The sequence below is a fragment of the Budorcas taxicolor genome, chromosome 8, assembly GCF_023091745.1.
Source record: "Budorcas taxicolor isolate Tak-1 chromosome 8, Takin1.1, whole genome shotgun sequence".
NCBI classification, from domain to species: Eukaryota; Metazoa; Chordata; class Mammalia; order Artiodactyla; family Bovidae; genus Budorcas; species Budorcas taxicolor.
The window spans coordinates 42,275,300-42,289,833 of NC_068917.1; positions in this window are offsets into that span (position 1 = coordinate 42,275,300).

Below are 14,534 nucleotides of genomic sequence, written 5' to 3' on the forward strand. Positions count from 1 at the left end.
AAGTCAAGAAACACCTGGAGTAACAGTAAATTTGGCCTTGGAATGCGGAATGAAGCAGGGCAAAGACTAATAGAGTTTTGCCAAGAAAATGCACTGGTCATAGCAAACACCCTCTTCCAACAACACAAGAGAGGACTCTACACCAGATGGTCAACACCAAAACCAGATTGATTATATTCTTTGCAGCCAAAGATGGAAAAGCTCTATGCAGTCAACAAAAACAAGACCAGGAGCTGACTGTGGCTCAGATCATGAACTCCTTATTGCTAAATTCAGACTCCAATTGAAGAAAGTAGGGAAAACCACTAGACCATTCAGGTATGACCTAAATCAAATCCCTTATGATTATACAGTGGAAGTCAAAAATAGATTTAAGGGACTACATCTGATAGACAGAGTGCCTAATGAATTATGTATGGAGGTTTGTGACATTGTACAGGAGACAGGGAGCAAGACCATCCCCATGGAAAAGAAATGCAAAAAAGCAAAATGGCTGTCTGAGGAGGCCTTACAAATAGCTGTGAAAAGAAGAGAAGCAAAAAGCAAGGAGGAAAGGAGAGATATAAGCATCTGAATGCAGAGTTCCAAAGAATAGCAAGAGGAGATAAGAAAGCCTTCCTCAGCGATAAATGCAAAGAAATAGAGGAAAACAACAGAATGGGAAAGACTAGAAATCTCTTCAAGGAAATTAGAGATACCAAGGGAACATTTCATGCAAAGATGGGCTCGATAAAGGACAGAAATTGTATGGACCTAACAGAAGCAGAAGATATTAAGAAGAGATGGCAAGAATACACGGAAGAACTGTACAAAAAAGATCTTCACGACCTGGATAATCACGATGGTGTGATCACTCACCTAAAGCCAGACATCCTGGAATGTGAAGTCAAGTGGGCCTTAGAAAGCATCACTATGAACAAAGCTAGGGGAGGTGATGGAATTCCAGTTGAGCTATTTCAAATCCTGAAAGATGATGCTGTGAAAGTGCTGCATTCAATATGCCAGCAAATTTGGAAAACTCAGCCATGGCCACAGGACTGGAAAAGGTCAGTTTTCATTCCAATCCCAAAGAAAGACAATGCCAAAGAATGCTCAAACTATGGCACAATTACACTCATGTCACACGCTAGTAAAGTAATGCTCAAAATTCTCCAAGCCAGGCTTCAGCAATACATGAACTGTGAACTTCCTTCCAGATGTTCAAGCCTGTTTTAGAAAAGGCAGAGGAACCAGAGATCAAATTGCCAATATCCGCTGGGTCATCAAAAAAGCAAGAGAGTTCCAGAAAAACATCTATTTCTGCTTTATTGACTATGCCAAAGCCTTTGACTGTGTGGATCACAATAAACTGTGGAAAATTCTGAAAGAGATGGGAATACCAGACCACCTGACCTGCCTCTTGAGAAACCTATATGCAGGTCAGGAAGCAACAGCTGGAATTGGATGTGGAACAACAGACTGGTTCCAAATAGGAAAAGGAGTATGTCAAGGCTGTATATTGTCACCCTGCTTCTTTAACTTCTATGCAGAGTACATCATAAGAAACGCTGGGCTGGAAGAAGCACAATCTGGAATCAAGATTGCCGGGAGAAATATCAATAACCTCAGATGCAGATGACACCTTATGGCAGAAAGTGAAGAGGAACTAAAAAGCCTCTTGATGAAAGTGAAAAAGTTGGCTTAAAGTTCAACATTCAGAAAACGAAGATCATGGCATCTGGTCCCATCACTTCATGGCAAATAGATGGGGAAACAGTGGAAACAGTGTCAGACTTTATTTTTGGGGGATCCAAAATCACTGCAGATGGTGACTGCAGCCATGAAAGTAAAAGATGCTTACTCCTTGGAAGGAAAGTTATGACCAACCTAGATAGCATGTTCAAAAGCAGAGACATTACTTTGTCAACAAAGGTCTGTCTAGTCAAGGCTATGGTTTTTCCAGTGGTCATGTATGCATGTGAGAGTTGGACTGTGAAGAAAGCTGAGCGCCGAAGAATTGATGCCTTTGAACTGTGGTGTTGGAGAAGACTCTTTCATGCTAAAGCTGAAGCTCCAGTACTTTGGCCACCTCATGCGAAGAGTTGACTCATTGGAAAAGACTCTAATGCTGGGAGGGATTGGGGGCAGGAAGAGAAGGGGACAGCAGAGATGGCTGGATGGCATCACTGACTCGATGGACGTGAAGCTGAGTGAACTGTGGTAGATGGTGATGGACAGGGAGGCCTGGCATGCTGCGATTCATGGGGTCGCAAAGAGTCAGACACGACTAAGTGACTGAACTGAAAGGAGAGACAGTAAGCAACTTACCTATTTCATATGCAAATCAACCTATCCAGAGCCCTACCTCCAATCACCTCCCTTTGGGGCTTTCACACTCTGGGCCATTTTATATATATCTGTTCTAATCACCCTAGGGCCAAATAACAGATTATTCAAACTAGCCCAGTTCCTTCCTATGGAAAGCACAGTGAGGGCTCCTGCCCACTTTGCCCCCTCTCCTTCTGCCTCATGTGCAACACTGGTATTTTCCTGTATGGCCCTCTGTGGTGTGGCATGCCCCTTTCTCTTGGGATCTGTGACTATAACAAACTATTTTTTCAATTACAGTCACCTCCTGATCTGTTGGCTTCACCACTAATAAATAATAATAAAATAACAGATAAAATAATGAACAAAAATTAAAAAAAAACAAAAACAAACCTAGAGTTTAAAACATAGAAGGAGGGAGTTATCAGTTGAGCCAGATGCTCTTAGGCACTGGATTTAGCAGCATGAAGGTCATTGATGACCCTGGTAAGCACAGTATAAACAGACTTCATACAGATAAAAATAGGAAGTAAGGAAGTGGAGACATCAGAATATGGGCAACTTTTTAGAGAACAGTGCTATGAAAAGGGGAAGAGATATGAGGCAGTAGCTAGAAGGGAATGCAAGGTCCACAGGGGTCTGTATTCTTGCTTTTAATTTAGGGAAGGAGATATTACAGCAGGTAACAACTGGGTATGGTAGTCATACCATACCCATATAGTCATACTATAAAGAAAGCTGAGCGCTGAAGAATTGATGCTTTTGAACTGTGGTGTTGGAGAAGACTCTTGAGAGTCCCTTGGACTGCAAGAAGATCCAACCAGGCCATCCTAAAGAAAATCAGTCCTGAATATTCATTGGAAGGACTGATGCTGAAGCTCTAATACTTTGACCACCTGATGTGAAGAAGTGACTCATTGGAAAAGACCCTGATACTGGGAAAGATTGAAGGCTGGAGGAGAAGGGGATGACAGAGGATGAGATGATTGGATGGGATCACTGACTCGATGGACGTGAGTTTGAGTAAACTCCGGGAGTTGGTGATGGACAGGGAGGCCTGGCATGCTGCAGTCCATGGCGTCGCAAAGAGTCGGACATGACTGAGCGACTGAAATGAACAACTGGGAACAAAATCTAGTGCTTTCCAGCAAGAAATGCTCAGGACACATCTTTGCTGGACTTGAAAACTCTCTTCCTTATTGAAAATGCAAATACATCCAGGAAAGATATCATTTTAAGCTGCATCTGTAGCTTAGCACTTTCTGAGCATTTTTGTTTCTAGAGTACAAAAGGATAGCATGTAGCATATAGTTCTGGCAACAGAAAGGACTCCGGATTCACCCAGTACTGGTTCTAACTTCCCCTTCTTCCCTCCCCACCCAAGGGGACTTTCCTTGCACACTGCCTCCTTGAGCCAACTAAGAGACAGTCACTGTCATAAAGGTACTTTCCAACCAGAAGTCTTCTTTCATCTAAGGATAATGTGCCCCATGCAGTGATTAAGAGTTCAGGTTCTAATGTCAGGAACATTCTGAGTTCAAATTCTGAGTCTACAAATTATTAGCCTTTTCCCTGGTGGGTCAGATGGTAAAGAATTTGCCTGCAATGCAGGAGACGCAGGATCAATCCCTGGGTTGGGAAGATCCCTGGAGAAGGGAATGACTACCCACTTCATTATTCTTGCCTGGAGAATTCCATGGACAGAGGAACCTGGCAGGCTACAGTCCATGGGATCACAAAGAGTCGGACATGACTGAGTGAGTAACGCTTTCACTTTCAAGACCTTAGATAGTTTATAAAAACTTCTGTATCCCATTTCCATAAAGAGTCAATAATAATAACTCTTACTTCAAGCCAGAATCCTGGGGGGTCCTCTTAAACCTACTCATCTCTCATCTTACACATTCAGTCCATCCCTCAGTCCTATTAATTCTACTTCCTGGATGATGCCTCTTCTTCCCACAGCCCTACTATCACCTTAATTCAGCTTCACATCATTTCTCCTTACATAGCATAGAATCGTCTCCTCATGCCATTTTTACCTTCTAGTCTTGCTTCCTTCTGTTCCATCTTTCTCTAATGGTCACAAATCTTGGAGTCATCCTTGACTCCTATGTTCTCTCACCTTCATCTGATTCATGAACAAATCCTATAAGCTGTTATTTAAAATATATCCAGAATCTGACCACATCTCACTGCTTCTATTAATATATCAATCTCAGCCATCACTCTCTCTCATGGTGATTCTAACTTTGGCTTCCTACAGGTGATTCTCAACACAGGAACCAGAGCGAGTCTTTAAAAATATAAGTTGAATCATGTCTGCTCAAAACATTTTGGTGGCTCAATATTTCACTGAGAATAAAATCATAAGTCCCTCCAATAACCCATATAAGAGAGGCCTCTGTGTTAAGCCTCTCCTGCCATGCTTTAGAAAACCCTATTGTGGCCATGCCCCTTCTGCAGTGTGGGGTGTTTGCTGGGCTGAGAGGTATTATCTAGAGCCCTCGACCTTACCCATGACCCATTGCAATCTGTGTCTTTGGGATGCTAGACTTCCCTGCCCAAATGGCCCTGAGCCCACCTCCAGCCTGTGCAATGCCTTCCTCAGATCCACCCCTTCAAGAGTAGATCTTGCTGCCAGTGTGCCTACCCCCACCCTTGGATGTTTTCTTTGCTCTTTCTAGTGAGACTGCCTTATATAAAACTGCAACAGCACCACCTCTCCCCTCCCCAGCATTTCCAATTTTCCTTGTTTGTCTCTCTTTCCCAAAACTTTTGTTACCATCGAATTTACCATATAATGTACCTGTTTTTATTATATTATTAATATTACCTGCTGTCTTCCATTATAATATAATCACTCAAAGGGCAGGGATCTTTGTCTGTTTGCTTACTACTATGCCTTCAACCCTAGAGCACAGTCTGGCAATAAGGAGGCGCTCAGTTAATATTTATTGGATGAACCATCCCTTTACCTAGCAGGCAGAACAATCTCTTGAAAACTGAATAATCAAACCTAAACCATGTCACTCCTGCTTAAAAGACTTCAACAGCTCCCACTGTTTACATGGTGATGTCTTCCAGGCTAGAACAGGAGCTCTTTGTACAGTCATCCCCTGGTATCTTGCAGGGTATTGGTTCTAGGATTGTCTGCAGATACCAAAATCCAGGGATACTCAAGTCCATTATGTAAAGTGGCATAGCATAGCTGGCCATATACATAGGGTCATAGAGCCCTTTGGATGCAAAAGGTGGATTGCACTTGATTTGGTCCTTATAACTGTGTGCTGAACAGACAAGTGAATGAGTGTTTGTATGCATGACAATTTAGCATCATACTCAGGAATCTTAGTCTACAGACTCCCAATTGACACATTCTATCAGAGAAACAGAAACTATATAGTGGCTGTTTATTTGGGGTACATACAAGAACTTTTTATCAAACAGAGCCACTCACAATAGAATGGGCCACTCATGCATGGGGAGGCCTCATTCCTGGAATTCTTTAAGCACAGGGTACACACTGAAACAAAAGTTTCCACAAAAGGTAGAAAGTGATCCCCTTTTAACAGTAAGATTATTGACAAGATTATCTCCCAGAAGAATGTTTCCACAGGTATCTCAAGTCCCTCACCAATTTCCCTCAAAACACGGCAATCTGGATAAGACTTCTGCCTCCTGGGCTCCGTATGAGAACCACATTTTCTGAAAAAAAGTGGATTCTTAAAGCATTTAATGTTAGGGAAGTATGAATTCTTTCATACTCAGCCAGGCAGGGCCTAGAAGAATTTATTTGGAGAACTTATAGGGTGCATTGCTAAATCAATTAACTTGATGCATCATTTACAGAGCACCGATGGGTGAGGTACTTCTTCAGCCAAATGAGCATTGTGATGACTCTTTTCCACAATGCAATGAACATGTTCAAACAACCACAGCCTTCTCTAGCTTTCTCTTTTAAAACTCACCTTTGTTTTGGATATAAATATTTTCCTATGCCTGGCCTATGCCTGGTCAATTGTTAATTTTCATCTTAATTATATATTCCTTATGGACGTATTTGGTTTTGCTAGTCTTTTCATCAAGCAGAGGAAGATTATAGCTATCCTTGTATCAGGCAGGGTAGCCTCTAATAAATACTTAGGAATGTGAGTGGAAAAAATAGTTTTTAATCAAGTAATTAGTTTAGCTGAATTTCTTAATTTCTGGATAATTCTTAATGAAGTTCTGGGTAGTTCTTGATAATTCTGCCTATGAGCATGTTGTAGTTGAGGGCAAGGCAAGTAGTTGAGGGAAGTATGAACTCTTTCATACTCAGTCAGGCAGGGCCTGAAAGAGTGACCTAAAATGGAACAGAATGGCATAGGATAAGCTTTGAGAACTTTTCTTGTGGCTCCAGGAGGAGCCAAGAAGGGCCCTCTTGGTCAGGAGATGATCAAGCTTGAGAGTGAGAAGTGAAAGCTGCCATTTTTAGATTTGTGAACGGTCCTGCTCGAATTGCTGCCCTCTTTCTGTTGGTACCCAGGCCATGAGAGAAGCCGTTGCTCTTGGTGGCACGGTGGAAGGTTTTAGGAGACAGGAGATCCGGTCTTTGTCTCTGCTGCCTTAGGAACTTATTCTCCACTTTCTACAAAAGAAGGGTGAACTAGGTGATTTCCACAGTCCCTTCTATGTGCCATCTATGCAGCTAACAACCAATCTCAACTATTTTGTTTCACCATGTTAGGTAATCCTCAAGTATGCAACATACCAAGATTTTTGACGAACCATGAAAATAACATTTTTAGGTATTAATGTGTGATTCCATTTCTAACTACCAAAAGTACCATTGGCATATCAGTAACATTTGATCACTAGTGTCCAAGATAAAGTTACAATAAGTAAGACTGGCCTTTTTCCAGCTAAAGCCTTTCACTCCTCTCCTCTAAAAGGCATTTAAGAAAGAGACTTAAGATGATATCATAGAGATAATTAATACACTTTAACTTATAAATGTGTATTTATATGAATGTGTGTGAGGGTTCAGTTGTGTCTGAGTCTTTCCAACCCCGTAGACTGTAGTTCACCAGGTTCCATTGTCTATGAGATTATCCCAGCAAGAATATTGGAGTGAGTTGCCATTTCCTCCTCCAGGGGCTCTTCCCAACTAAGGGATCTAACTCACGTCTCCTGCAGCTCCTGCACTGGCAGGTAGATTCTTTACCACTGTGTCATATGGGAAGCCCATATGAATGTGTTCAGTCAGTTCAGTCGCTCAGTCGTGTCTGACTCTTTGTGACCCCACGAATCGCAGCACGCCAGGCCTCCCTGTCCATCACCAACTTCCGGAGTTCACTCAAGCTCATGTCCATCGGGTCGGTGATGCCATCCAGCCATCTCATCCTCTGTCATCTCCTGCTCCTCCTGCCCCCAATCCCTCCCAGCCTCAGAGTCCTTTCCAATGAGTCAACTCTTCGCATGAGGTGGCCAAAGTACTGGAGTTTCAGCTTTAGCATCATTCCTTCCAAAGAAATCCCAGGGTTGACCTCCTTCAGAATGGACTGGTTGGATCTCCTTACAGTCCAAGGGACTCTCAAGAGTCTTCTCCAACACTACAGTTCAAAAGCATCAATTCTTCAGCATTCAGCTTTCTTCACAGTCCAACTCTCACATCCATACATGACTACTAGAAAAACCACAGCCTTGACTAGACGGACCTTTGTTGACAAAGTAATGTCTCTGCTTTTGAATATGCTATTTAGGATGCTCATAACTTTCCTTCCAAGAAGTAAGCGTCTTTTAATTTCATGGCTGCAATCACCATCTGCAGTGATTTTGGAGCCCAAAAAAATAAAGTCTGACACTGTTTCTACTGTTTCCCCATCTATTTGCCATGAAGTGATGGGACCAGATGCCATGATCTTCGTTTTCTGAGTGTTGAGCTTTAAGCCAACTTTTTCACTCTCCTCTTTCACTTTCATCATATGAATGTGTACATAGACATAAAATTGAACTTTTGATCTGAGACCCAGGTAGACTATCTGTAGACTTAAGACACAATTCTAATGAATTTAACTTAGCAGTTCAAATTTAACTTAACTTCAAATTGAATCTCAACTTTTTAATCAATAAATACTAAGCTCCCATTTTTTGCAAATTTTTGTATTAGACTGTGAGAATCAATAGAAGGATTCACCTAAGAAAGCATCCCTACCTTTAAAGACATTATAACACAGTCAGAAGGTTAAAACTTGTACACATTAAAAATAATAATAAGTGGCATAAAATATTTTGCATGAAGATAAAAAAACCCTGGAAGCTGACTGGTAGTGATGGGATTTGAAGTGAGTCTTTGAAGCACTGATAGCAATTGGAGAGCTGAACAACTCTTAAGGGCACTGCAGATGGCCCAGGAGCAAACATGTAGGGCATGTTGAGGAAGACAATGAAGAGCATAACCTGGCTGGAAATACAATTTGAGAATGTTAAGAGCTTAATACCAGGTAGAGCTGCCAAGAAAGACAGTAACAGTCATTCAAACACTGAGTGACAATAACAAAGAAGTTTGGAAAGATTAAATCTGAGGTTTTTTTTCCCCCTTTAGTATATAATAGTGGGAAAGTGGAATTAGAGGTCAGCTACTTGATTAGGGGGTTCACAGTATTCATCCAGAAGTTTGGTAAAGCCCCAGATTTAGGGTCAAGAAAAAAAAGGAAGAAAGGGAGAAGAAGGAGAAATTTATTATAAGACAACTGATGGGAAAATTGACAAAACAATTGACAAGTGATTAGCCACATGGGAAAGAAAGAGAAGCCACAAGTTGATTGTGGTTTTTGAGGCCAGACTGTCAAGACAATATTGATGTTATTGGGGGTGGGGGACAAATATAAGACCAAGAACTGATTTTTAAAGGGAAGATGATGGGTTGAGTTTGAGTCAAGAAGTAATACAAGGCAGTCAAGAAAACTGTAGGTCTAAAGTTTGGGACACTATTTGGGACTAGAGATAAAGAAGTTAATTCTAATAAAAATGTGAGATGATACTAGGGAATAAATTAACTCTCTGAGAGGGAGAGTATAAAAAAAGAGATTAGAAAGAAAAAGTCTGAACTCTGAGGAATGCTCCAAAATTTGGAGACCAGAGAAGAAGGCAGAGAAGAAATGATCTAAGAGGGAGAAGCTTCATTATCACAATTTCTCAGAGCCATAGGAGGAAAATCCCAAGAAGCAGAAGGGGCTGATAATAGAGAGATCAGGAGAGCAAGAACTGGGAATCAGTCCCAGGGGTATTTGAAAAGGCTGGAGAGCACTGAGGTGACTGGGGCTGGATAAACTTTCAGATTCCTCCAGCTATCCTAGAATTCTGCGAGTTGATTGGAAAATTAGGGGAACACAGCCCGAGGAAGCCCCACTGCAGAAGACCCAGGATGGGATATGAGGAGACCAGGATGCAGTTGCCTCATTACAGGGTAACCCAAGTATGACACAGTTAATGCTGGCGGCATATTTGGATGTTGCCGTGTGGAATAAAAATGACACACAACAACCTAAGGATCACTGTCCAAAGCATCTTAAAGCAAGTCAATCTGAAGTATGACTCCTAATACTGTCCCTGAGGAATCTGCTTCACTTCCATCAGCCCCATTGCCTGCTATATATTATGCAAACATCCCACATCTGATGATTTACCTGCCATTTCATCAAATCAACTAATTCAACAACTGAACAAGCACTCAGTGAGAACCTATGCATATACATATGCATATACACTATGATGGGCACTGGGGATTCAGAGGATCTAAAAGGTGTGTCTTAGCCTACAAGGAGCTGAAGTTTAATGGAAAGGTTCACAGACAGAAGAAATCTGAAAAGACACCTTGAACAGAAAGCAAGGAAGATATGTTGATAGTGAGAGTTCAGGTAATGAAGGCAAATAGACCAGTTCTGAGTGGCAACAGATACAGTTCATCTATTCATAAACTCTTAGACTTCAAAGGGAGCTTAAAGAACATCCAGGTCAACTGGCATTTAACTCCTGCTGCAACTGTCTGAGAGCTTCCCAGGTGGTGGTAGTGGTAAAGAACCTGCCTGCCAATCCGGGAGATGTAAGAGCTGCAGGTTTGATCCCTGGTTCGGGAAGTTCTCCTGGAGGAGGGCAGAGCAACCTACTCCAGTGTTCTTGCCTGGAGAATCCCATGCATAAGGAAGCCTGGCAGGCTACAGTCCATGGGGTCACAAAGAGTTGGACGTGACTGAAATGACCTACCACACATGCACAACTATCTGATTGCTGCTCACAGTGAATACTCTTACTGTGCATTTTATCAATGTATGTCATTCATTTCCTTCCACAGAACCACAGAATTTCAGGGTTAGAAGACCTTATCTGTAGGTTATTTCATTCAAGTTTCACCTCCTCACTTCAACCATTTCTCACATGAGTTCCTTATCATCTCTATTCTATTATGTACACATGGGTAGTGACCAATAGTGGTTTTCCTTCATTTTGCTAAACTTTCTTTTATCATTTTATGTAGAATAGAAGCCCTTTAGTAGGCCCAAGTCACACTTTTGTTAAATAATGGTTGTCTATAAGCTAACGGGCATGGTTGGTTTTTTTGCCGTGTCCCTCAGCATGCGGGCTCTTACTTCCCTGACCAGGAATCAAACCTGCAACCCCTGCATTGGAAGCTAGGAGTCTTAACCAGTGGACCACCAGGGAAGTCCTGGTTTGTTTGTTTGTTTTAAACAATTGATTTTTAGAACACATCTTGTAAACACAGGCTACTGTGGAATGTTGACTGCCTGCCAAAGGGTTAATCACAAACAGATGTTGGATGTAAAAAACCAAATTTTTAAGTTCCATTAACTTTCCAAAATTCTAAGTGGAGTGACAGTTTCAGGAATATTTCAATTTTTTCTGTTCACATTTATTTTGTGCAGAAAAGAAAAAACTCATCTTTTAAAACTGCTCAGCAAGAATGATAAGCATAGGACCAACAAGAGAAATCCTACTGTTTTGAGGACAGGCGGAAATTAGCTTGCTTATGCCCCTGAACACAATTTCTGAGGCAGTTTCTCACATCTCCAATAGTCTGGAGAGAAAATGTGCCTGCACTTACCCGACTGTGGCAGCCTCATCATGGTCCACAACACCAACTCACAAAACGAGACAATCACAGCCCACTTGATACTCCCATCAGGCCTTGGTGAGGCTCCTCAGGCAAAGACTCCAAAGAAAATAAAACAACAAACAGTTGCTCTTTGTCAGTCCTCAGAGAAGCCAACAAAACAAACAGCCAAAATGAAAATAAAACCTAGGTTGCTACCGAGACCACTGGGTTCTTTCTAGCTGGCAGAGGGACATACGATGACGGCTGCAGAAAAATATGGAGATAAGGTACATTAAGCAAGAGCAGAAAAGAGATCATCCCCATCCAGCTCAGGCTTTCTCTTAACATGAGGACGATTCAAACCAAAACTGATTCTAAGGAACTGATTACAGCCCAGCCTACTGGGAAGCTTTGGTTTCACTTTCAGCGTTGCACATTCTAGCTACGCACCAAGAAGTTTGCATAGATTTTATTTGTTTTCTTAGGCTCCTGTAACAAATCACCACAACCTGAGTGGCTTAAAACCACAGACAGTCTATCTACATTTCTCTCACAATTTCGGAGGCTAGAAGTCTGAGGTCAAGGTGTCACATGGCCATATTCCCGCTAAAGGCTCCAGGGAAGAATGCTTCCTTGCCTCTTCCTACCTTCTGGGGGCTCCTGTCAAACCTTGGCATTCCTTGGCTGCAGCTGATCATTCTAATCTCTGCCTTCATTTCATCTTATTTATGACCTTATTCCTTGCTCATACTCTTTGTGTCCTCTCCTCTTCTTATAAGAACACCAGCCATTGTGTTAGTGCCCACCCTATTCCAGTATGACCTCATCTTAACTAATTATATCTGCTAATACCCTAGTTTCAAATAAGGTCACATTCAGAGGCTCCAGTGGGCATGGAATTTTGGGGGAACACTATTCAACCCTCTACAGAGCTTCATTTCATTCTTGGAGCAACTTGTGGTCTAGATACTGTTAGACCCATGATACATACAAGGAAACAGTTGACATCAAGCAAACTTTCCTCAGTTTCATGGCTGTATTTTAACTCAGGCCTCTGAGGCCCCACTACACCATGAGGCTTTTCAATAGGGAGACTCAAACCTGGTGGCAAGGAAAGGACAACTTGCATGCAGTCCTGGAAGACCAACTTCATTCCTATGACCCCAATTCCTGACAGGGTAGGTTTTCTTAGTCATATTTCTCTGATGTGTTCTAATCCTCTTAACATGTCTTACCTCTAAATCTCCCCTGCCTAACTGTTTTTCTTCTGAAAAAGTAGCATTCTCCTTTCTTTCTTCTCATTCTTTATATTTTATCTCTTAAAGAAGAAGGGATGAAACTCGTAGTAGCTGCAAATAGGAGTGGCTGTCTAGACCCCAAGAATTGGGCTGTGTGGGGAACTGCTTCTCCACCCATAGCTCTAGGCACATGCTTTCAATGAGAGTTGCCTGCTGTTACTTGACCTCCCTTCGGAGAATGGACGAATGTGCCCTGCAAGACTCTAAAAAGTTTAGCATCTGTGGGGTCCACATACCACCCCCCAGAGTTCCTGCCTTTCTTCAGGAGGGAGATATACTCTCTACTGTTTCCCTTCCTCTACCTCATCGGGCCCCATGGCATTGGTGAGCCTGGCAGGAAAGTGGCAGACAGGGAACTTCGGGACACATGGTGAAAGTGCTTCACAAGTAGGATTCAAAAATGTGAAAAGAACATGGTGATCTAACCATCTCCAAGTCTTCATGGGGCATGTTCTTGAGGGACAAGGCTTTGCATTTAAAAACTAAACATTCAGCAAGATTATAAGATATTGCTATGAAGGGAAAAGAAGTTTCAAACCTCATAGGAATCTCAATTCACAGAGTGATACCCTGATCATCAGAAACATCTCTATTCAGCTAAAGAGGAAAGACTCCAGAAGCAACTTAGAAGAGCTGACTGGGGACCTCCCTAGTGGTCCAGTGGCTAAGAATTTGCCTTGCAATGTAAGGAATGCAGGTTTGATCCCTGGTTAGGGAAATAAGATCCTTCATGCTGGAGGGCAAATAAGCCCTCACTCTGCAATTACTGAGCCCGTGCTTCAGAGCCCAATGAAAGATCTTGAGTGCCACAACTAAGACTCAACAAAGCCAAATAAATCAATTAATTTAAAAAAGAAAGAAAAGCTGACTAGTCTTTGTTAGAACAAGTTGACCTGCCTTTGTCAGAAGAGCAATGTAGCATTGGCCAGGTATTGTCTGAAGAATGTTTGAATACTGAGCAATCTCAGCTAGAAACAACTCTATTACTATGCCAAATAAAAACAAAAAGAAAACTATCAAATTGAAAAACACATGAAGAACATAAACAGGTAAGTGCTAAGCTTGCCGCTAAGAAGCAAGAATTTGAGAGGAGAAAGCAGGGAGAAACTCAACGTCTTTACAAAAAGAAGAAAATCAAAGTGTTCAAAATATTGAGCAAAAAATTATAAAGGGAAAACCAAATTTGAATTTACAAATGGGGTTTCTTCTTAAAAAAATACAAGAACATAGGACTTCCTCGGTGGTGCATCAGATAAGAATCTGCCTGCCAATGCAGGGGACATGGTTCAATCCCTGGTTTGAGAAGATCCTACCTGCTGCGGAACTGCTAAGCCCATGTGCCACAACTTCTGAGCCTGTGCTCTAGAGCCCCTAAGCCACAACTACTGAAGCCCATGTGCCTACAGCCTGTGCTGTGTAACAAGAGAAACCACTGTAATGAAAAGCCCGTGCACTGCAATGAATAGACCCCACTCGCTGCGACTAGAGAAAGCCTGTGTGTAGCAACAAAGACCCAGTGCAACCAAAAAAACAGAATAAAATTTAAAAATTATTTTAAAAAATAAGAACAAATTTAAGTCAGACATGTCACCCTTAATCAAGGGTTAAAATATATCTACCATTTACAGAGTTTTTCCTATATATAAACCTCCTAACAATTAACTAAATCTATCAACAGAAACCGGGATGCTAAGCTGTACTAAATTTAAAATGTCCAAATACTTTTGTTTTTATAAGAGAAAATTTTCTATATATGTTCTACATAATATTATTTTTAAAAAAAGTATTTGCCTCTGAAAGAAGGTTGGCCTAGAGAACTGAAAGAACCTCCTATT